The sequence below is a fragment of the Salmo salar genome, chromosome ssa16 (assembly GCF_905237065.1).
Source record: "Salmo salar chromosome ssa16, Ssal_v3.1, whole genome shotgun sequence".
NCBI classification, from domain to species: domain Eukaryota; kingdom Metazoa; phylum Chordata; class Actinopteri; order Salmoniformes; family Salmonidae; genus Salmo; species Salmo salar.
Genome location: NC_059457.1, coordinates 74,371,340 through 74,392,730, shown reverse-complemented (window position 1 = coordinate 74,392,730; position 21,391 = coordinate 74,371,340). Strand labels below are relative to the sequence as shown.

At 41.9% G+C, this 21,391-nt stretch overlaps 1 protein-coding gene and 1 pseudogene across 15 annotated transcripts in view; one reads left to right on the top strand and one right to left on the bottom strand.

Moving 5' to 3' along the window:
• LOC106574620 (inositol polyphosphate-4-phosphatase type I A-like) overlaps positions 1–8,571 on the bottom strand; it is a 48,294-nt gene extending 39,723 nt beyond the window's left edge. For 8 of the 15 annotated variants that reach the window (XM_045697785.1, XM_045697776.1, XM_045697782.1 and 5 more), the window contains exon 1: positions 8,417–8,571. The gene's annotated coding sequence lies outside the window, so the exon portion shown is untranslated. Of the gene's footprint in view, positions 1–8,347; positions 8,367–8,416 lie in introns of those variants that run through there. The other 7 variants (XM_045697783.1, XM_045697784.1, XM_045697788.1 and 4 more) reach the window with 2 other exon arrangements.
• Positions 504–20,922, top strand: LOC106574636 (sodium/hydrogen exchanger 2-like; annotated as a pseudogene).
• The last annotated feature ends 469 nt before the right edge of the window (positions 20,923–21,391 follow it).

The window sequence follows — 21,391 nt, the reverse complement described above, 5'->3', positions numbered from 1 at the left end:
CGTAGCTCTTCACCGCACCGCCGGGCCCTTCAAAAAAATGCATGAAATGAAATGTATGTATTCACTACTGTAAGTCGCTCTGGATAAGAGCGTCTGCTAAATGACTAAAATGTAATGTAAATGTAATGAATATTACATCCCCCCTTTAAAACAAAATAAAAATGTTTTACATATTCTAAGTGTTTCTTTTGAATACATGCTCTGTAGTTTGAACTCAATGTAAGTAACCATTTATATTGCATACTACAACTGAATCAACAGACTCTGAACCAATGATCCAACATACTGTTACTTTTCAAACAAGGGATTCTCAGCAACTCAGCTTTCACTGTAGAAATGACATCTTAACATTTCAAACAAATACAATACCAAAGCATTTCAAGTGAACTTTCAATAACAAGTTTACAGTCTGGAACTCTTAGGGCAGCGATCCGCCTACACCCTTTGACATTTCACAGGTCGAGGACAGCTCTGGGCTTGACCTCTTCCTGACCTTGTGCGATATGATGCTGAGCATGCTACTGTGTCAGTCAACAGTTCTTGTGGTGTTGCAGGTAAGTATGGTGTATGTTGTGCTGTGTGTGTGTTTAGTCCATCACGTTCTCTTTCAGGGGAACAGTTCATCTCATCAGTGTGTTGTTCTTTTGTGTTCAGTAGGTGACGACGATTGCGGCGGTACACCGCTCCTTCTGCTGTGCAGACGTGATATGAACGTTCAGTGTCAGCTGGCTGGATGACGACTGCTGGCTTCCAGAGGCCATGCTCCTGGATTCTGACTGACTCTCCGTCGATCAGTGGTGGCAGTGGTCTAGCTGACCTGTCGTAGTATCGCTTTTGTTGTTGTTGTCTCTGTGCACGTTTTTCATGCATTTCCTTGTAGCTGACGACCTCAGGTTGCAGCTGCTGGTTGGTGCTGGGAAGGATTGAGCGAAGTCTGCGGCTCATCAACAGCTGGGCTGGTGATTTGAAGTTGTCAACTGGAGTGTTGCTGTATTCAAGAGACTGAGGTCGGGGTCTCTCGTCTGCTTTTGCTTTGTCCATGAGTGATTTAGCAATCTGCACAGATTTTTCAGCAAGGCCATTACTTTGAGGGTAATGTGGGCTTGTGGTGACATGTGTGAACTCCCATGCTTTTGTGAAGGATTCAAACTCATTTGATTTGTAACAGGGCCCATTGTCAGATATTAAAGTCTCTACAATGCCATGCCTGGCAAAGGCTGCTTTCAGCTTGTGTATCACAGCTGCAGATGTGGTGCTGTGAAGCTTGTCGAGTTTGAAGTATCTGCTGTAGTAGTCCACTGTTACGATGTAGTCCTCGTTGTTCCAGGTGAACAGATCTGTTGCCACGACCTGCCAGGGTCGGTCTTGGATACAGTGAGGTAACATTGGCTCTTTGGTGTTTGAGGGGCGTCGTTCAAGACAGATGGCGCATTTACCAACAATGTCCACTATTTGTTTGCACATTCCGGGCCAAAACAAAATGTCCCGTGCTCTCTGTTTGCACTTTTCCATGCCCATGTGTCCAGCATGGATCTTTGTCAAAATCTCTTCTCTGAGACTGGTAGGAATAATGATTTTCTCTCCTTTGAAAATGATTCCGTTGATCTGTGATAGTTCATCACAATGGTTCCAGAATTCTGAGACGCTCTGAGGGCATTTTCTCCTCTCCTCAGGCCATCCATCCTGTATGACTTTCCTCAGCTGTGTGAGTTGAGTCCTTTTCTGTTTCTGCTTGGATCTCCTTCAGTTTTGTGTCACTAACTGGTAAGTTGCTGTACACAGTGTGCACTTGCATGTCCATGCCTTCACTGAGACTGCTGTCCTTGTAGGTAAGTAACTTCCTGGAGAGTGTGTCTGTGACAGGGATGTCTTTGCCTGGACGGTGAGTGATTGAGAAGTCATATTTTTGTAGTTGAAGGATCATTCTCTGTAGCCTTGGCCGTGCTGCGGCTAGTGGTTTCCTCATGATTGACTCAAGGGGCTTGTGGTCAGATTTCATAATGACTTGTCGTCCTTATATGTACTGATGGAAACGTTTACATCCGAACAGAATGGCATAGAGCTCCTTTTCAATTTGAGCGTAGTTGATTTCACAGTCAGAGATTTGGAAGCGTAGCCGATGGGCTTTCCTTCTGGCAGTAGCACTGCACCTAGTCCATACTGCGACACGTCCACTTGGAGTCTGAGCTCTTTGTTGGGGTCGTAGTAGGCAAGGATTGGTCCTGGTTCTCTCGTGATCAAGTCTTTCACACTCTGGAAAGCAATGTCGTGTTGCTTGTCCCAGAGAAACTCACTGGACTGCTTTAGCAGTTGACGCAGGGGTGCATTAGCATTGGAGAGGCTGGGTGCGAACTTGGCTAAGTAGTTGACCATGCCAAGCACTGTTTCCAGCTCTGCACGGTTCTTTGGTGGCTCCAAGTTCTTTTATTGCTGAGATCTTCTGTGGATCTGGCTTGATTCCATTCGCTGTGAGAAGATGTCCGAAGTAGCTGACCTCTGTAGCGCCGACTGTGCTCTTCTCGGGGTTGAGCCGGACTCCTCTCTCACAGGACCTTTGCAGCATCGCGCGGAGGTTTCGGTCGTGCTCCTCTTTGGTTCGACCATAAACAAGGATGTCGTCCACAATTGCCACAACCTCGTCGAAGCCTTCGTACACTTCGTCGATCTTTCGCTTAAACTCGTCTTGGGCTGAGACAATCCCAAAAGGCAGGCGACGGAACCTGTAGCGTCCAAACAGTGTGTTGAATGTTGTGAGCTTAGATGACTCTTCTGTGAGCTTGATAGCCCAGTAGCCTGATCTAGCGTCCATGACACTGAAGTAGTGTGCTCCCGCTAGCTTGTGCGTGATACCATCTAGCGTCGGTAAAGGGTAATGGGGCCGTTTGATAGCCTTGTTCAAGTCTCTTGGGTCGAGACATACTCGGAGCTTGCCTGTGCGTGGTTTCTCCACCATCACTAACGCGTTTACCCAGTCAGTCGGTTCTGTAACCTTGGTGACTATGTCAGATTGCTCCATGCTCTCCAACGCTTTCTTCAGACGGGCACGGAGAGCAAGGGGGATCTTTCTGGGTGGGTAGACCACAGGGGTTACGTCTGGGTCGAAGTGAATGGTACATTCTCCTGGGAATAATCATTTTCCTGTAAAAACATCAGCAAACTCCTCCAGTACATTTTCTGTCTCTACTGGTGCTGTCACTGATAAAACTAGCTTGATGAGGTCCATGTCTAAACATGCTTTAAGACCTAGCACTGCAGGTGCTCTAGTGTTAACAACGTAAAAGTCCAACATCATGTCACTTTCCTTGTATTTGCATTTGAAAGTGCATGTGCCTTTTACTGGGAGCTGTTCACCACCATAACCAGTCAGTCTGCGCATGGTGGGCAGTAGCTCACACTCAGATGTCAAGCTGTGGTACTTATTCAGAGGAATAATGTTTACTTGTGCACCAGTGTCTAGTTTGAACTTTAGCTCTGTGCCTTGTGTTCCTATCTCAATGTCAGCAAAGGCTTGCTCTGTCTCTGATATGACTTTTCTGTGTCACTGAATCAATAAACACTTCATCAGCGTTTGACTCTTTGACATTTCATCTTCACTCACTGAGTGTACTGTTTTTCCACGGTAAGCTCTGCACACTTTTGCAAAGTGATTCCATTTACCACATTTAGTACACCGTTTGCCTTTAGCTGGGCAATTTCCTTGTTCGCCATGCACTTTGTATCCACAATATCCACATGTTTTGGGGCGTTTTGAGTCTCTCTCTCTCCATTCTAAAACCGCTCTCTGGGCACCGGAGGTGTGCTTTGATGTCTGCCTGACTGCGTGCACTGCTTGTTCACGTGATGCGCTCGTGCTGCCGCGCGAAATGGTCATCTGAGCCTGTGCTAGCTCGTGAGATCTGGCTATGTCGATAGCTTTGTCCAGCGTTAGCTCAGACCCAACTTTCAAAAGTTTCTCACTCGCGGTGAGTGTATTCCAAATACAATACGGTCCCTGACCATCTCATCCTTGTTTGCATAATCACAGTCTTTCACAAGCAGACGCAGCTCAGTCACAAACTGTTCAAAAGACTCGCTAGCTCCCTGTACTTTCTCATGGAAGTTGTACCTAGGGAAAATCCTATTGGTCTTCGGCACAACATATGCTTCAAAACGACCGTAGTATGTTTTCAGTACCTTTGATTCAGCCTCGGTAAGTGTCCATGTGTTGTAAATATCTCTCCCTTTTTCACCGATCCAAAGGAGCAGGTAGCTGCATTTTCCCCTCTTCTCCTCTTCCCTTCAGAGGACCCGTGAACATCAGCTCCACATGCTGTTTGTACTTACGCCATGCATCGGGTCAGTTTGTAGACTCCCAGTCCATTCGAGGTGAAGGAACAAGCAAAATCCATCTTTTAAGACCTTTTACTCTGACACCATGTCTTGTTTTGCACGCTTTGTACAAAATAATAAAATGCCGTACTACAGGATATTTCTTAACGTAGCTCTTTATTAGCTAGCTACAACTGGCATGTTCACTTATCTCTAACCATGATCAACTGACCATGACCTAACCATCTGGGTGGTCTTAACCAATCATAGCACAGTATGATACAGCGGTAAAATGCATCCAATTATAATTCAGTATGTTTACACATGAATATTACACCCATCTCGCTCCCCCTCCCAATTTCTTCATCCCTTCCTCACTTGCTCTCATACTTTCTGCCTGCCTCCTTCACCCTCCCTCTCCCCATCTGTCCCTCTCCCCCTCCTTATCCCTGCAGTAGCTAAGAGAAGCAGACTGATAAGGTAATGTCTTCTCTCTGGCTGACACTGTTCTCCAGCAGAAATACACAGGGAGAGGGACAGGAAGGGACAGGGACAGATGGGACTGTGGATGCTTCGTGACAAACTGGGCTGACAGGACCCAGACGGGCTTTGTCCAGACGAGGAAGGGAATGAAGGGGAGAGGTGTCACTGTTCCCATCCTAAACCCTACACCAGAACCTCCTCAGTGATTTGGGAAACTTCCAGGAAGAAACTGTGAAAGAGCTGTATGCTGTAGGCCTGCCACATGTTGTTGATTCCCAGACCAATAAATAATCAAATGTGGTGGCGGGAGAACACTTCCCTGCTCCCTGCACTGTGTCAAGTTTGCAGTCACGCTCTCCCTCTCTCCAGGGGTCCTATCCTTAGTATCGTTTAGTGTAGGGCCAGACCGACTTGACCAACGGCAGGTTTCACTTTTCTGCACATGTGGATTTATGGTCTCCATTTACCCTGACATCATCAATAATTCAGTCCGTTGCATAAGAGGGAAACGCAGAGGTTTATGTCCCAAACGGCACCCTATTCCCTATAAAGTGCACTACTTTTGACCAGAGAATTATGGGCACTAGTCAAAAGTAGTGCATATCTTAGTGTACCAGTGGCGGTTCGAGACCATTTCAACTGGGGGGGCCCAAGCTGGGGCCAGTTGTACTGTTAGAGGGGCCAGTTACATTAGACGTTATTGTTGTCATATCGTTTTCTTCACTGCATTGCAGGAATTAGCAGGCAAAAGACCATGTTCATAATCATTAGTGTTCCGCGTTGCCACTGTCTAATAACGGATGTAAAAAAGAACGATAGCAAAAATAATTTTTATGTAACAAATTTCATACTCCACATTTATGGGGGCCAAAATTGTTGTCACAGGGGCACTGCCCCCCCCACCCCAGAACCGCCCCTGTAGGGTACAGGGTGTCATTTGAGACACAGTGGACTCGGGATAGCACCCGCCACTACTTGACTACAGACCTGTCAGCGCAGATCCCCAAAACAACAACTTTGGTTCAGGTGTAAAGGATTTCAGTGTAAAACAGCAAAGACAGGCAAGGCAATGCAGCGAGGCAGAGTAGCTATTGCTGTCTGCAACCATAGAAAGTGTGTGTTGGAGAAGAGTGTATGACGACATGAGAGTGCAGAGGAGTTGAGTGTAGTGTGTAACATGCATGAGTGACGTAACATGCATGAGCCTGATTGAGTGTGTGTTTATGTGGGAAGCTATTATTGGCTTATAAGAGCAACAGAGTAGGCAGAGCATTCAACTGGCTGTGTGTGTCAGATTCACTGTGTTTAATACTGATATGAATCTTAAGTGTCTTCTCTGAGCTTATTTATTGAGAGCGAGAGAGAGCGAGAGCGAGATTAATCAACAGGCTCCTGGTTGCCCTCTGAGCCCAGTGGGAGAAAAATTCCATCGCTGAGTCACAGCACTCCCCCATACATACAGTACATACACAGTGGCCTCAGGGTCTGTATGCGCGCGAGCGAGAGGTAGCTAGCTACTATTTTGAATCGCAAAACTACAGTGCCCAACTTAGTACAATGTAGTACTGTAGTCGTTTACAAATCACTGTAGAATCTTGCGAGCAACAGCCTAGTCAAGCCAACTGGGAGTAGTCTCAGAAACAGCGCCTGGTCTTTCCAGATGCCTGGTCGTAAGCTTCCTCTCAATCAATAAGCATGTCCCCTCCCCTTGACCTTGGCTCTGATGGCTCCTACCAGGAAACCACTGAGTCTGCCTTTACGACCTCACTCCACTCACGTGATTTGTAGTGGTCATCAATTCAGATAACCACTCAAGCCATGGACTTTACCAACCCTCTAATGACTGCCCATCTCATGACTGGTGTCTTTTCTTTTCTTTAAAAATCTCTTTGAGAATCGTTATGGAATAAATAGCGCTACAAAAGTTGAATGAATTATTAGTAAATCATGCTAATGTAACTATGTATGCAAACTAGCACGCAGCAAAGGCAGCTAAGGGCTGTCACCTCTGGCCATGGACTGAAGTATGCCTCTCAAACTGATGTCATTTTTCACTTGGTCATGTTCATCAGTTGTTCTTATCATAGCGCCACAAACACACATTATCTTCACTTTGGTCCATGTGAGACAGAGCTAATCCAGCAGTACAAAGGCTGTGTCCGAAACGACACCCTATATATAGTGTACTACACACGGTCAAGAGTAGTGCAAAATATACTAGGGTATACGGTGCCAATTTGAAAGTAGACAAACAGTTGAGTGATGTGGCAACCATGTGTTTGATGAATTTCATACCATTCCATTGATCCTGTTCCAGCCATTACTATGAGCCCTCCTCCCCAATGAAGGTACAACCAACCTCCTGCTATTCTCAGGGATTTCAACAAGCTGTGTGATAGGAGCCTGTGTAGGTAGGCCTGTTGCTGAGTCCCATTGAGACCAAGGTCTCTTTTACAAGGGAGCCATGCATATACACATTTTACACTCTCAGATCCAGGTCAGAGATAACACTGCTGAGGATGAATGGTGATAAATCACATGGATGAGGTTTCACCGGTTCATAACGAACTCCTCTGGACGCTCACTGTCCACTTCAGCCTGTGTCACAACCTGATGATTTACAATACAATTACAGTGGCTGTGTTGATACTGATAACACACACACATCAATGTATAAAATAAATTCAATAGTAATCTTACAAGAAAACAGCACTAGAAGAAAACAGAGTTACAGTTAAAGCGTTGGTAGAAGACTGCACAGGTGGTGGTGATGCTGCTGAGAGAGTGTTCAATAATGCACCCATCTGGTCTGTATAGCTGACACATGGCACCGTTTGTTTTCATTTTAGCCATGTGGAACTAACTGAGGCTCTGTAGGAAAGGGCTGTCAACCGCACCACCACTCTGCCAACAGGCTTATATAACCCACCACATCCACTTTCAGTAACTAGAACCCCCTTAACTCCACCATTCAAGATCAGCCAACACAAAACACAGTCGTCATAGATTTGAACGTACAATGCTGCCCTGGAAATGCCAAGAACCCGTCATGTTGATAATGAATGTTGGCTGAGAGAATTTCACGGTAATAGATTATTCAATAAAATACTAGAATATGGTTTATCATGGTCCAAGAGTGTTTAAGTGGATGAACAAAGAGACAGGCACCCAGTGGGCTACGGATATAATGTCACAGCCTGACTGCAGATACAGTCATAAAATACCAGTAAAGAATACATAGGATGCCTAGGAAAGAATACAATGTCCATCCACATTAAAAGCCCCGTATGTCTTGGTCATTGGAGGCAGAGTGCGCATCCTCTGCTCGCTCCCCTCTTCCCACATGAAAACATAGCGTGAAAATAAGACGACTAGCCTAAGTTGCAGGTGGTGTTCATACCTAAACGTATCTTAGGCAATAACTAGCTGTAGACCACAATAAATAAAAAGCATATGGGTGATAACTGACTATACAGAGAAGAATACAACTTTGAAGTTGAAGCTTTTTTGCAAGGAGGTGTAAACAATTAATGAGCAAATTAGCTAATATGCTAACCTTCTCATGGCGACTTCTCCTGCCTCTCCAACTAACCAGATAACTGCATTTCAAGATGAAGACACAAACCTTTCTACGACGTTAGATGACAATTAATTTGGTGGGAAAAGACAGCCGTTGGTGTTGACGCTCGCTTGTTACATTTGTTTCCAGCCTGTCTGTGCACTCCGCAGTGTGATCCCGCCTCGCCTCTCCGCTACATTGTATCATGTGACGTTGCAACTTCATCAAAGGAACCTCCCCCTACTTGAGTCTGAGGCACATTCAGAAGGACAACTTTATTGAAGACAAATCTATTTTCAGTAAATCACGATAGGCTACATCTTTGCACAGTGTCCTGGGAAAAAATCTAATTCGATTTTGGAATGACCAATAAAAGGCACGATGAAGAACTATATTTAGATTCAAAACAGAAGTCAATGACATTGGGAAAATCAGGCTACAGAATATAATCAAGATATGAGTCTATGCTATGATTGAACTGATACAAATACACTTACATGGATAAAAGCATCCGTTAAATGGCATACATTATTATTATAATTATCATTATTATTATAAAAGTTATCTGTCTCAAATAAAAATGGCTTCACTCTCTTGTGGTTGAGGGATGCTGTACAGTAATTCAGCCAGGCCTGTGATGAATCCTGGCTAAATCCTGTAGGAAGGCTAAATCCTTGTTTTAAGTCTATCTTTGCAACATCTTGGCTCCAGTAAGCTATGGTCCAGCATTATGTTCCTGCCCTGCATAGACAGTCATTATTACAGTCATTTCAAATGTTATCATATGTCATTATCTGAGCATATCACTGGTTATTACTATTACAAACTGGGTGGTTTGAGCCCTGAATGCTGATTGGCTGAAAGCCTTGGTATATCACGGGTATGACAAAACATGTATTTTCACTTCTCTAATTACATTTCTAACCAGTTTATAATAGCAATAAGGCACCTCGGGGGTTTGTGATATATGGCCAATATACCAGTATACTCCACGTTGCGTCGTGCTTAAGAACAGCCCTTAGCTGTGGTATATTGGACATATATCACACGCCCTCGAGCCTTATTGATTAAGTATGCGTTCTTCTTCTTCAGTTCACAGTTAGATTAAGCTGTACTACCATCATGTGGCCACAATTTGCAGTTGCAGCTTTCACATCTGTGTGGTCTCTATTCTCATAAAAGAAAATGTACTATCTAGAGCAGCGTTTCTCAACCCAGGTCCTCCAGTACCCCCAACAGTACACATTTATATTGTAACGCTGGACAAGCACACCTGATTCAACTTGTCAGCTAATCATCAAGCCCTCAATGAGTTGAATGAGGTGTGTTTGTTCAGGGCTACAATGAAAATGTGTACTGTTGGGGGTACAAGACTTGGTGAACACTGATCTAGAACCTAAAAGGGCTCTTTGGCTATCCCCAAAGAAGCACCCTTTGAAGAACCATTTTTGGTTCAAGGTAGAACCCTTTTAGTTCCAGGTAGAACCATTTTGGGTTCCATGCAGTACACTTTCCAAAAGGGTTCGACCTGGAACCAAAAAGGGTTCTACTAGGATCAGTCAAAGAACCCCTTTGGAAGCCTTCTGTGATTTATAATTGAAACATCAATAATGTTTATGGTGTAATCATTTTCCTTTAAACCTGACAAACAATATGATTTGAATAGTACAAACATTTTCTTCAGTAAAATGAACTCAAGGAATTTGTGTTTTTGTATTCAGCCAAGCTCCTGTGCTTTCTGAGCTAGCCTACATCACTAGAAAGCTAATTTACTTAGTTGGGGAGCACCTCCTAAAGTAACCTTGTAGTCTTTCATATTTTAATACAGAGTGACAGACATGGCAGCAATAATGTTAGAAAGGCAACTTTATTGTGCATAGTTATGTCATTTAATTTTTTTTGTTCATATTGACATTACATTGGATGGACAAAAGTTATATCAACATTTGACAGGTCAGCGATAATGTTAGAACGACAACTTTATTGTGCATAATTATGTGATGCCATTTCTTTTTTCATTTTGACATTCCATTGGATGGACATAACTTTTGACTGGTACTGTAAGTTTGGACAAACCTACTCATTCAAGGGTTTTTCTTTATTATTACTATTTTCTACATTGTAGAATAATAGTGACGACATCAAAACTATGAAATAACACATATGGAATCATGTGGTAACCAAAAAAGTGATAAACAAATCATAATAGATTTTAGATTCTTCAAAGTAGCCAACCTTTGCCTTGATGACAGCTTAGCACACTCTTGGCATACACTCATTCAAGGAGGAGCCCCCTGCGGTCCTCAGCCCCATCGTCTTTTTCCTCTACATGCTTCCTCCATCGTCCTCAACAACAGCTACTTCCTGCCCACCCGGACCTTCTTAGAGAAGGTGGGCACGGTGTTGTGCTATGCTGTGTTGTGCACCCTGTGGAACAGCATTGGCATTGGCCTGTCTCTCTATGTCATCTGCCGGATTGAGGCATTCTGGTTGAAGGACACCGATCTGCAGGAGAACCTGCTGTTTGCCTCCATCATCTTTGTGGTGGACCCGGTAGCTATGTTCGCGGTGTCTAAATGTATTAGGGTCGGGTCTCCCGAGTGACGCAGTGGTTTAAGCTTGTAGCTTCAGTAGCCTCAGGCGTACAGTTACTGTACAGTTACTGCTGTCTTTGTTGCTCTGCAGTTTCAGCATGACAAGGAGTTTCACTATAAGCTGGAGAGGGCCTAGCCGTGTCTCAATGCTCCTTTCCTCCACGCCCCCTTGCCTCCTTTCCTTTGCTTCGTGATCACTAAAAACTGAAACAATTGGATATATTTCCCCCATATTGCCTTCACATGTCATGTTCGTTCAGATCAATGGTAAGGAAGAAAGGAGAGGCGGAAAGGAAAGGAGGTAAGGAGAGGAGGTAAAGAAGCCATTCAACACTGATTAAGACATAGCCCCAGAGTTTAAGCCTGGGAAAGATAAAATGGTTAATAGGAATTGTTCAGCAGCTTTACCCTTCTACCACAGTGATACATCTACTACTTTCACTACGGTTTGACCTGAACACTGGAGGAACAGTAAACCAAAAGGAGCGAAGGCTTTGGTTGACACCATACCTTCCTGAGACAGATGCTTCGGATCCTTCAAATGCCTTTAGTCAGTGAAAGTGTCTGTTTTTTTTGCAGTGGGTGGTATTTGATTCCTGACTATAAAGAGTCATATTTCTCAACCGATAGAATTTTGCACCCGATAGAATAAAGGTCAATAATTGATGATGACGCTCTCTTCCTCCTCCTCTCTCTCTCTCTGGCCAGCTGCTGTACAACATGTTCACCTTCGTGGCTGACATGCCAGATGACATGCCAGTGGAGTCGGTGGATGTGTTTATGGGCGTAGCTAGGTTCTTCGTGGTGGGCATCGGCGGACTGGCCGTCGGCTTCCTGGTTTTCTATGTGGCTGCGTTCACTATGCGCTTTACGGCTAACGTCCTCGAGATCAAACCGCTCTTCGTCTTCATGTACACTTACCCAGCCTACCTGGTGGCTGAGCTGTTCTTCATCTCCAGCATCATGGTGGGAGTGTGTTAACACACATATACACTGAGTGTACAAAACATTATGAACACCTGGCTCTTTCCATGACATAGACTGACCAGGTCAATGCAGGTGAAAGCTATGATCCCTTGTTGATGTCACTTGTTAATGTGTGTGTGTGTGTGTGTGTGTGTGTGTGTGTGTGTGTGTGTGTGTGTGTGTGTGTGTGTGTGTGTGTGTGTGTGTGTGTGTGTGTCTCATATACTCTACACACAGCTCCACTCCTTCTTCTGTGTTCTCGCTCTCTTCCAGGTGTGAGAGTCTTGACTCAAATTGTTAACCCTTTCCGTACCGTTCCCTTCAACATGGCCTGTGAGGGGCCATCTGCTTTGCCCTAGTCTTTACCTTGCTAGACAACATCCAGCAAAATTATTGATTTGTTACTGCATCCATCGCCATCATCATATTAACTGTCTTCATCCAGGTATGGAATTTGAACATGGCAGCCCGTGCATATATAATGCTAGTCCATTCAGAACACTGCGGTGCACAAAAACAAGTTGATGCATATATGATATGAAGAGGATTTCAGTTGTGTGACTTGTGACCTTTCACACAGGATATCGCCATTTGGCCCTTGATGAAATTAATGCACATTCTAATGACCAATCGCAACATAAACACCATTAATGTCAAGGTTCACATCAGGGAAGGTAGCTAGTTAGATAACCAATTTACCATCAATCATTTTGTTTAGATAGTTAATCCAAGGCGTTGTTATCTTCTACCCTTCCATGCCCATTCAGACTGGGACCGCTGTGGTCTAGTATCTTATGTCTCTCTGAATTCTAGTTCTAGTAACTTATGTCTCTCTGAGGTCTAGTATCTTATGTCTCTCTGAGTTCTAGTTCTAGTATCTTATGTCTCTCTGAGATCTAGTTCTAGTATCTTATGTCTCTCTGAGGTCTAGTTCTAGTATCTTATGTCTCTCTGAGGTCTAGTTCTAGTATCTTATATCTCTCTGAATTCTAGTTCTAGTATCTTATGTCTCTCTGAGTTCTAGTTCTAGTATCTTATGTCTCTCTGAGATCTAGTTCTAGTATCTTATGTCTCTCTGAGTTCTAGTTCTAGTATCTTATGTCTCGATGAGATCTAGTTCTAGTATCTTATGTCTCTCTGAGTTCTAGTTCTAGTATCTTATGTCTCTCTGAGTTCTAGTATCTTATGTCTCTCTGAGTTCTAGTATCTTATATCTCTCTGAGGTCTAGTTCTAGTATCTTATGTCTCTCTGAGGTCTAGTATCTTATGTCTCTCTGAGGTCTAGTTCTAGTATCTTATGTCTCTCTGAGGTCTAGTTCTAGTATCTTATGTCTCTCTGAGTTCTAGTTCTAGTAACTTATGTCTCTCTGAGTTCTAGTTCTAGTATCTTATGTCTCTCTGAGGTCTAGTATCTTATATCTCTCTGAGGTCTAGTTCTAGTATCTTATGTCTCTCTGAGGTCTAGTTCTAGTATCTTATGTCTCTCTGAGGTCTAGTTCTAGTATCTTATGTCTCTCTGAGTTCTAGTTCTAGTATCTTATGTCTCGATGAGATCTAGTTCTAGTACCTTATGTCTCTCTGAGGTCTAGTATCTTATGTCTCTCTGAGGTCTAGTTCTAGTATCTTATGTCTCTCTGAGGTCTAGTTCTAGTATCTTATGTCTCTCTGAGGTCTAGTTCTAGTATCTTATGTCTCTCTGAGGTCTAGTTCTAGTTCTAGTATCTTATGTCTCTCTGAGGTCTAGTATCTTATATCTCTCTGAGGTCTAGTTCTAGTATCTTATGTCTCTCTGAGGTCTAGTTCTAGTATCTTATGTCTCTCTGAGGTCTAGTATCTTATGTCTCTCTGAGGTCTAGTTCTAGTTCTAGTATCTTGTGTCTCTCTGAGGTCTACTATCTTATATCTCTCTGAGGTCTAGTTCTAGTATCTTATGTCTCTCTGAGGTCTAGTTCTAGTATCTTATGTCTCTCTGAGGTCTAGTTCTAGTATCTTATGTCTCTGAGGTCTAGTATCTTATGTCTCTCTGAGTTCTAGTTCTAGTATCTTATGTCTCTCTGAGGTCTAGTTCTAGTATCTTATGTCTCTCTGAGGTCTAGTTCTAGTATCTTATGTCTCTCTGAGTTCTAGTATCTTATGTCTCTCTGAGGTCTAGTTCTAGTATCTTATGTCTCTGACTTCTAGTTCTAGTATCTTATGTCTCTCTGAGGTCTAGTTCTAGTATCTTATGTCTCTCTGAAGTCTAGTTCTAGTATCTTATGTCTCTCTGAGTTCTAGTTCTAGTATCTTATGTCTCTCTGAGGTCTAGTTCTAGTATCTTATGTCTCTCTGAGTTCTAGTTCTAGTAACTTATGTCTCTCTGAGTTCTAGTTCTAGTATCTTATGTCTCTCTGAGGTCTAGTATCTTATATCTCTCTGAGGTCTAGTTCTAGTATCTTATGTCTCTCTGAGGTCTAGTTCTAGTATCTTATGTCTCTCTGAGGTCTAGTTCTAGTATCTTATGTCTCTCTGAGTTCTAGTTCTAGTATCTTATGTCTCGATGAGATCTAGTTCTAGTATCTTATGTCTCTCTGAGGTCTAGTATCTTATGTCTCTCTGAGGTCTAGTTCTAGTATCTTATGTCTCTCTGAGGTCTAGTTCTAGTATCTTATGTCTCTCTGAGGTCTAGTTCTAGTATCTTATGTCTCTCTGAGGTCTAGTTCTAGTTCTAGTATCTTATGTCTCTCTGAGGTCTAGTATCTTATATCTCTCTGAGGTCTAGTTCTAGTATCTTATGTCTCTCTGAGGTCTAGTTCTAGTATCTTATGTCTCTCTGAGGTCTAGTATCTTATGTCTCTCTGAGGTCTAGTTCTAGTTCTAGTATCTTGTGTCTCTCTGAGGTCTACTATCTTATATCTCTCTGAGGTCTAGTTCTAGTATCTTATGTCTCTCTGAGGTCTAGTTCTAGTATCTTATGTCTCTCTGAGGTCTAGTTCTAGTATCTTATGTCTCTGAGGTCTAGTATCTTATGTCTCTCTGAGTTCTAGTTCTAGTATCTTATGTCTCTCTGAGGTCTAGTTCTAGTATCTTATGTCTCTCTGAGGTCTAGTTCTAGTATCTTATGTCTCTCTGAGTTCTAGTATCTTATGTCTCTCTGAGGTCTAGTTCTAGTATCTTATGTCTCTGACTTCTAGTTCTAGTATCTTATGTCTCTCTGAGGTCTAGTTCTAGTATCTTATGTCTCTCTGAAGTCTAGTTCTAGTATCTTATGTCTCTCTGAGTTCTAGTTCTAGTATCTTATGTCTCTCTGAGGTCTAGTTCTAGTATCTTATGTCTCTCTGAGTTCTAGTTCTAGTATCTTATGTCTCTCTGAGGTCTAGTTCTAGTATCTTATGTCTCTCTGAGGTCTAGTATCTTATGTCTCTGAGGTCTAGTTCTAGTATCTTATGTCTCTCTGAGGTCTAGTTCTAGTATCTTATGTCTCTCTGAGGTCTAGTTCTAGTATCTTATGTCTCTCTGAGTTCTAGTTCTAGTATCTTATGTCTCTCTGAGGTCTAGTTCTAGTATCTTATGTCTCTCTGAGGTCTAGTTCTAGTATCTTATGTCTCTCTGAGGTTCTAGTATCTTATGTCTCTCTGAGGTCTAGTTCTAGTATCTTATGTCTCTCGAGTTCTAGTTCTAGTATCTTATGTCTCTCTGAGGTCTAGTTCTAGTATCTTATGTCTCTCTGAGGTCTAGTTCAGTATCTTATGTCTCTCTGAGTTCTAGTTCTAGTATCTTATGTCTCTCTGAGGTCTAGTTCTAGTATCTTATGTCTCTCTGAGTTCTAGTATCTTATGTCTCTCTGAGGTGTCTAGTCCCTCTAGTATCTTGTGTCTCTCTGAGGTCTAGTCTATCTTATGTCTCTCTGAGGTCTAGTTCTAGTATCTTATGTCTCTCTGAGGTCTAGTTCTAGTATCTTATGTCTCTCTGAGTTCTAGTTCTAGTATCTTATGTCTCTCTGAGGTCTAGTTCTAGTATCTTATGTCTCTCTGAGGTCTAGTTCTAGTATCTTATGTCTCTCTGAGGTCTAGTTCTAGTATCTTATGTCTCTCTGAGGTCTAGTTCTAGTATCTTATATCTCTCTGAGTTCTAGTATCTTATGTCTCTCTGAGGTCTAGTATCTTATGTCTCTCTGAGGTCTAGTTCTAGTATCTTATGTCTCTCTGAGGTCTAGTTCTAGTATCTTATATCTCTCTGAGTTCTAGTATCTTATGTCTCTCTGAGGTCTAGTATCTTATATCTCTCTGAGTTCTAGTTCTAGTATCTTATGTCTCTCTGAGGTCTAGTTCTAGTATCTTATGTCTCTCTGAGGTCTAGTTCTAGTATCTTATGTCTCTCTGAGGTCTAGTTCTAGTATCTTATATCTCTCTGAGTTCTAGTATCTTATGTCTCTCTGAGGTCTAGTTCTAGTATCTTATGTCTCTCTGAGGTCTAGTATCTTATGTCTCTCTGAGGTCTAGTTCTAGTATCTTATGTCTCTCTGAGGTCTAGTTCTAGTATCTTATGTCTCTCTGAGGTCTAGTTCTAGTATCTTATATCTCTCTGAGTTCTAGTATCTTATGTCTCTCTGAGGTCTAGTTCTAGTATCTTATGTCTCTCTGAGGTCTAGTATCTTATGTCTCTGAGGTCTAGTTCTAGTATCTTATGTCTCTCTGAGGTCTAGTTCTAGTATCTTATGTCTCTCTGAGGTCTAGTTCTAGTATCTTATGTCTCTCTGAGTTCTAGTTCTAGTATCTTATGTCTCTCTGAGGTCTAGTTCTAGTATCTTATGTCTCTCTGAGGTCTAGTTCTAGTATCTTATGTCTCTCTGAGGTCTAGTTCTAGTATCTTATGTCTCTCTGAGGTCTAGTTCTAGTATCTTATATCTCTCTGAGTTCTAGTATCTTATGTCTCTCTGAGGTCTAGTATCTTATGTCTCTCTGAGGTCTAGTTCTAGTATCTTATGTCTCTCTGAGGTCTAGTTCTAGTATCTTATATCTCTCTGAGTTCTAGTATCTTATGTCTCTCTGAGGTCTAGTATCTTATATCTCTCTGAGTTCTAGTTCTAGTATCTTATGTCTCTCTGAGGTCTAGTTCTAGTATCTTATGTCTCTCTGAGGTCTAGTTCTAGTATCTTATGTCTCTCTGAGGTCTAGTTCTAGTATCTTATATCTCTCTGAGTTCTAGTATCTTATGTCTCTCTGAGGTCTAGTTCTAGTATCTTATGTCTCTCTGAGGTCTAGTATCTTATGTCTCTCTGAGGTCTAGTTCTAGTATCTTATGTCTCTCTGAGGTCTAGTTCTAGTATCTTATGTCTCTCTGAGGTCTAGTTCTAGTATCTTATATCTCTCTGAGTTCTAGTATCTTATGTCTCTCTGAGGTCTAGTTCTAGTATCTTATGTCTCTCTGAGGTCTAGTATCTTATGTCTTATGTCTCTCTGAGGTCTAGTTCTAGTATCTTATGTCTCTCTGAGGTCTAGTTCTAGTATCTTATGTCTCTCTGAGGTCTAGTTCTAGTATCTTATGTCTCTCTGAGGTCTAGTTCTAGTATCTTATATCTCTCTGAGGTCTAGTATCTTATGTCTCTCTGAGGTCTAGTATCTTATGTCTCTCTGAGGTCTAGTTCTAGTATCTTATATCTCTCTGAGTTCTAGTTCTAGTATCTTATGTCTCTCTGAGTTCTAGTTCTAGTATCTTATGTCTCTCTGAGGTCTAGTATCTTATGTCTCTCTGAGGTCTATTATTGTCACGCCCTGACCATAGAGAGCCCTCGGGGTTCTCTATGGTGTTTTAGGTCAGGGCGTGACTAGGGGGATTTCTAGTGAGTTTATGTCTATGTTGGTGTATGTGTATGGTTCCCAGTTAGAGGCAGCTGATAATCGTTACCTCTAATTAGGGATCATAATTAGTGTGTTCTTTTTCCCACCTGCGATGTGGGATATTGTTTGTATGAGTGCCTATGTGCGCTAGGTATTGCACGTTCGTTAATTCTTTGTTGTTTTGAAGTTTCACTGTAATAAATATGTGGAACTCTACTCATGCTGCGCCTTGGTCCGATTATTTATATAACGATCGTGACAATTATCTTATGTCTCTCTGAGTTCTAGTTCTAGTATCTTGTGTCTCTCTGAGGTCTAGAATCTTATGTCTCTCTGAGATCTAGTTCTAGTATCTTATGTCTCTCTGAGTTCTAGTTCTAGTATCTTATGTCTCTCTGAGGTCTAGTATCTTATGTCTCTCTGAGGTCTAGTTCTAATATCTTATGTCTCTCTGAGGTCTAGTTCTAGTATCTTATGTCTCTCTGAGGTCTAGTATCTTATGTCTCTCTGAGGTCTAGTTCTAGTAACTTATGTCTCTCTGAGGTCTAGTTCTAGTATCTTATGTCTCTCTGAGGTCTAGTATCTTATGTCTCTCTGAGGTCTAGTTCTAATATCTTATATCTCTCTGAGGTCTAGTTCTAGTATCTTATGTCTCTCTGACTTCTAGTTCTAGTATCTTATGTCTATCTGACTTCTAGTTCTAGTATCTTATGTCTCTCTGAGGTCTAGTATCTTATGTCTCTCTGAGGTCTAGTTCTAATATCTTATGTCTCTCTGAGGTCTAGTTCTAGTATCTTATGTCTCTCTGAGGTCTAGTTCTAGTATCTTATGTCTCTCTGAGGTCTAGTTCTAGTATCTTATATCTCTCTGAGGTCTAGTTCTAATATCTTATGTCTCTCTGAGGTCTAGTTCTAGTATCTTATGTCTCTCTGACTTCTAGTTCTAGTATCTTATGTCTCTCTGAGGTCTAGTATCTTATGTCTCTGAGGTCTAGTTCTAGTATCTTATCTCTCTGAGGTCTAGTATCTTATGTCTCTCTGAGGTCTAGTTCTAGTATCTTATATCTCTCTGAGTTCTAGTTCTAGTATCTTATGTCTCTCTGAGGTCTAGTTCTAGTATCTTATGTCTCTCTGAGGTCTAGTTCTAGTATCTTATGTCTCTCTGAGTTCTAGTTCTAGTATCTTATGTCTCTCTGAGATCTAGTTCTAATATCTTATGTCTCTCTGAGGTCTAGTTCTAGTATCTTATGTCTCTCTGACTTCTAGTTCTAGTATCTTATGTCTCTCTGAGGTCTAGTATCTTATGTCTCTGAGGTCTAGTTCTAGTATCTTATCTCTCTGAGGTCTAGTATCTTATGTCTCTCTGAGGTCTAGTTCTAGTATCTTATATCTCTCTGAGTTCTAGTTCTAGTATCTTATGTCTCTCTGAGGTCTAGTTCTAGTATCTTATGTCTCTCTGAGGTCTAGTTCTAGTATCTTATGTCTCTCTGAGTTCTAGTTCTAGTATCTTATGTCTCTCTGAGATCTAGTTCTAGTATCTTATGTCTCTCTGAGTTCTAGTTCTAGTAACTTATGTCTCTCTGAGGTCTAGTTCTAGTATCTTATGTCTCTCTGAGTTCTAGTTCTAGTATCTTATGTCTCTGTGAGGTCTAGTTCTAGTATCTTATGTCTCTCTGAGGTCTAGTTCTAGTATCTTATCTCTCTGAGGTCTAGTTCTAGTATCTTATGTCTCTCTGAGTTCTAGTTCTAGTATCTTATGTCTCTCTGAGATCTAGTTCTAGTATCTTATGTCTCTCTGAGTTCTAGTTCTAGTAACTTATGTATCTCTGAATTCTAGTTCTAGTATCTTATGTCTCTCTGAGTTCTAGTATCTTATGTCTCTCTGAGGTCTAGTTCTAGTATCTTATGTCTCTCTGAGTTCTAGTTCTAGTATATTACGTCTCTCTGAGTTCTAGTTCTAGTATCTTATGTCTCTCTGAGTTCTAGTATCTTATGTCTCTCTGAGGTCTAGTTCTAGTATCTTATGTCTCTCTGAGGTCTAGTTCTAGTATCTTATGTCTCTCTGAGGTCTAGTTCTAGTATCTTATGTCTCTCTGAGTTCTAGTTCTAGTATATTACGTCTCTCTGAGTTCTAGTTCTAGTATCTTGTGTCTCTCTGAGTTCTAGTTCTAGTATATTACGTCTCTCTGAGTTCTAGTTCTAGTATCTTATGTCTCTCTGAGTTCTAGTATTCTTATGTCGATCATAACATAAAAAGAGGTTTAGGAACTACTGTTTTTTTGATAATTTGTCTCCCTCCCTATTGACTGTTTCCTGAGGAGGATTCTGATCAAGGACAAAAGAGCATTGTAGCTCTGTATAAGAGGCTGGAGCTGCAGATTGCCATTGAGCTGCTGGATACCCAAGCAATGGTAGACATCAGCACAGCCCCCTCACTTGTTTGCTTGCAGAAAGTGCAGATGCCATATTTACATACCGTAGGCCACAAAAGTGTTGCGTTAATGATCATTATTGCGTTGGTAGTTGTGGGAAATGTGGTAAAATCCATAACATCTGATCAATAAACATAATAATAATAATTATGAAATAGATATTACAGATCCTAATCTAAATTAATTGTGGTGAACATTTTCAGGTAGTGACAGTGACCCGTCCGGACACTTCTATAACATGCCATTTGCATCCAAAATACAGATTTGCAAAAGAGAAGTGCACTTTTTCCTTTAAGATTAACAATTATAGAAGAATGAGGATGTTTATTGATAAATAAATATTTCTCTCTCTGTCAGAATGTGGCCAAGTCCTCTCTACTCTCCAGAGAACAGTCCCCCTCCCCTGGGGTGGACTATATCGATGAGCAGGGTGGGCCTGGAGGTCGGCATCTGGGGTAGGGTCGTCAGTTCACCAGAGCCAGGAAAGTTCCAGACCCTGCCCCACTTCATAGGCTCTCTGAGAATGATGACCCTGGTCTCAGGGACCAGGAGCCTGGTGAAGAGGTTGTGAATACTCCTCCTCTGCTTCCACCTCCCAGGCTGGGTCCCAGAGCATCAGGACACCACAAGGGCAGCGACACAGAACCCCCTCCTAAGGCAGGCTTCCAGGGGCTCTCGCAGTCCACCCACCTCGTGAGAACCAAAGAACCGGAGGAGGAAGACTGGGGCAATGTGGGCCAGGAGAAGGAAGAGAAGTCCAGCTGACCAGGCAGGGTGTTACAGTCTGGACTTATCGTATTATAGTGCAGGATGAACATGCTCTCTGAACAGATCAGGGACCGTAGTGAGTCAGAAACTATGAACCTCTATGATACTCTAACATCGTCTCATTTATACAACCACATTGAAACATCTCTAAATATCTTTGTATTAATATTTGTTTTTTTTGTGCAATGGGTATGATAATATGAACAAATATTGGATATTTAAGATATATAATGCCTTCAGAAAGTATTCACACCCCACATGTTGTGTTACAGCCTGAATTTAAAATAGATTATATTGAGATTTTGTGTCACTGTAATAACCAATATTGTCAAAGTGGAATTAGGTTTTCAGAAATGTTTTAATTGTCTTGAGTCAATAAGTATTCAACCCATGTTGTTATGTCAAGCCTAATTAAGCTCATGAGTAAATATTTGCTTAACAAGTCACATAATAAGTTGCATGGACT